We start from the raw sequence: 3,110 nt of genomic DNA, 5'->3' as shown, positions 1-3,110 counted from the left end.
ATTACATAATTGATTTCCAAAGACTAAAAATGCTACAAAAATTCTCATTAAATAAGTATTGACTTATTTGTTCCCAAGATAAAAAAAAAAGAGGTACTATAGAATAACAAAACAAAGAAAATGAAAGAAATGACCCCAACAAATAATAAACACCAACAACACCACAAAATAATATCCCAAAATAAAAACAACCTAAGGAGTTCAAGTTCAAGTTCAAGAAGGGATATTTCTAGACATAAGAAGCTTGAACTGGAAAAATGAAATAGTATTAGCGGTACAATGTTTTTAATCTCCCTTCTTTCATAGCCCCATCTCAAATACTCGCCTATAACAACAAATCTAAGTTCATTGTGGACGACATAATAGCTTTAGCGGGAAGAACAAAAAAATAAAGAAGAACTCGCAAACAGATGTAAAAGTAGTAGCAGCACCTTAGAAACACTTCCTGTGGAGGATGGATGGACCAGAGTTATCATACTCGCCCTTCGAAATCCACATCTGATTAAGCACAGAATATGTTTAAGTTAGCAACAACATAGTTCAAAATGCAGTTTCAAAATGCAAAAGTAATGCAACAGAAGATTTTAAAAAATAAAGGCTTGCCAGCTGAAAGGTGCGAAGTGATGCGAGGATGGATCCTCCAATCTAGACACTGTTCTTAGTCTCTGGTGGAGAAACAACCTTAATCTTTATGATGCTGGGAGTGAAGACATTGATTTTCTTGCTCATAAGATAAACACCCTGCAAATGTATATCTGAAGCCCTTATATCAAGCATTGCTCTGTGTGGTTGTCTGGGAGATATGCGAAAGAAAAAAGACATTCAACTTTTTTGTCTGCCTCATCCCGAATTCTTCATGATAGATTCCAATTTCATCTTCAGTCACCTTGCAGCTAACCATCTTCGTGTAATTTTTACTTCTTCTGAGTGTCTTATCCACGATCACCGCACGAGAAGGATCGTTCACCAGTTGGGAAAGCTTTATTATATGGATATTCTTCTCTACTTAGCTACTTCATAAGGATAATGAATGGAGTTGTAGGTAGTCTCATGGATACCTAGAGCTTCCATACCAATCATAGATGGCTGGAAGAGGGCCTCTGGGCAATAGAACCTCTCAGCACCAATGGTAATAACTTGTCCTTTAGGCAATTCATAGTTCTTTTCAGTGGAGGAGCTGCTCCTGGCAGTTTCAATCTCCTGTTCATAGTCAAGAGCCACAAAGGCAAGGTTTTTCTTGATGTAATTTCACATGAGGCAGGAAGAAGATGATTCGCCTTCCCTCTTCTCTAGTTCACCCATCATATCAACTTCTGGCTTCTGTTAATAAAATGAATAATGAGCTCAGAATATAATAATTAGTTCCACATAAAACATACTTTAAAAGCTAGGAAGCAGAAAAATATATTGTTTTGCCTAGCTTCTGTAGAACATCTTGATCACTCTAATAGATGTAAAAGGAAAAAGTAACTCAGACCTCACAATAAGCAAATTTGGAAGCACAAATAAACAATTGCAATTACTTATATGCTTATGTGAAATTGTGAGATGAAAAATACAGCAATTTAAGGAGACATATAACATATGATTATTCAGTAAATAAAGACTATCAGCTAGGAGAGAAAATGAAAAGTAGAAGGGACAGAGGATACAATATTTGGCCTCTTAAGATAAAAAGGAATGACATGCATATGAAGAAGCCATTATATTAGGGTAGAAAAATAAAGTAGCAACAATGAAGACATATGGGACAAATTACACCTCAAACTCATGATTTTAACAAATTGAATAAAAATCTCGTACTTAAAACAAACTAAAACAGTATTAGCTATCCACTCGCCTGTACAAATAAGATGAAAATCAAGATTCTAATAACCTAATTGAAAACAAAGTTACATCTATAAAAGAGATACCAACTTCACCCAATCCTGGATTTTGGAACAACTTGTGATAGCAGCCGGTCAGAACCACCATTTATGACATCCCCAACAACAATCTTCTCACCTATAAAATCAGCAAATTGAAGCTATTATTTTGCTAACTATGTTTTGCTAAAATCAACTCGTCTGCTAACTACGCCTCGGGCCAAGTTCATGCATAATAAAATTAAATTAAATTGAAAATTTAAAAAAAAAAAAGCGTTGCATTATTCTTGCTAAGTTAACTTAAGCTAACCAAATCAAATGAATATTTACTAAATCGAGCAACAAATACAAAGCATTCCATGATGAATTCCAACATGAGCCTTTCAAATTTTTAATGAAGGATACATGCTACTTAATACAAGACTACTGGAAAATAGATTTGGAATAGGAAATAAACAACACTCAATACACTTAAATTTTTTAAACAACCAAAGAAAATTGAGTAATCATATGGAGTATTATAAGGAAAAGAAAGAGCATTTGAGGAGAACTCTGCGACAAGATATGCTATTAAACAAGCAGTGACAATTTACTTCTAATTTTGAATTCATAAAAAAAAAACTCTCAAATCCATATACTTTATATGGATCATAACATTCAATTTTAAAACTCCTACACCTATTGAGAGTGGTACTAAAAGTAGCAAACAAGTGAATGAACTGATGATGAAAACAGAACAGGGCATAGACAAGAAAACACCTAAATGCAAAGACATACTTAGTACGAAAACTAAATCAAGATGAGCATAACGAGAGATCAACACTTGGACGATTCTCGAAACGATCTTCTACGAGGATGACACGACTGAGCTTAGAGGTCGCTGGGTTAGCATTATTCTTGCTAAGTTAACTTAAGCTAACCAAATCAAAATAAATATTTACTAAATCGAGCAACAAATAGCAAAACATTCCATGATGAATTTAAACATGAGCCTTTCAAAATTTTTTAATGAAGAACACATGCTACTTAAGACAAAACTACTGGCAAATAGATCCAGAAAAGGAAATAAACAACACTCAATCAACTTAACTGTTCTGAACATCCAAAGAAAAACGAGTAATCATATGGAGTATTTTAAGGAAAAGAAAGAGCATTTGAGGAGAAATATGAGTCAAGATCTACTATTAAAACAAGTTGTGATAATTTACTTTTAATTTTGAATTTATTAAAAATAAAATAAAAAAT

General features: G+C 33.4%; 1 pseudogene; it reads right to left on the bottom strand.

The window, feature by feature from the left end:
* Window positions 1–432: 432 nt before the first annotated feature.
* LOC125830596 (actin-like) lies at window positions 433–1,974 on the bottom strand (annotated as a pseudogene).
* Window positions 1,975–3,110: the final 1,136 nt, after the last annotated feature.

This window comes from Solanum verrucosum, unplaced genomic scaffold (assembly GCF_900185275.1).
Source record: "Solanum verrucosum unplaced genomic scaffold, falcon-dt-bn FXZP01000045.1, whole genome shotgun sequence".
Classification (NCBI taxonomy): Eukaryota; Viridiplantae; Streptophyta; class Magnoliopsida; order Solanales; family Solanaceae; genus Solanum; species Solanum verrucosum.
Note: the sequence above shows the minus strand (reverse complement) of the source record. Positions and strands in the feature narration are given on the sequence as shown.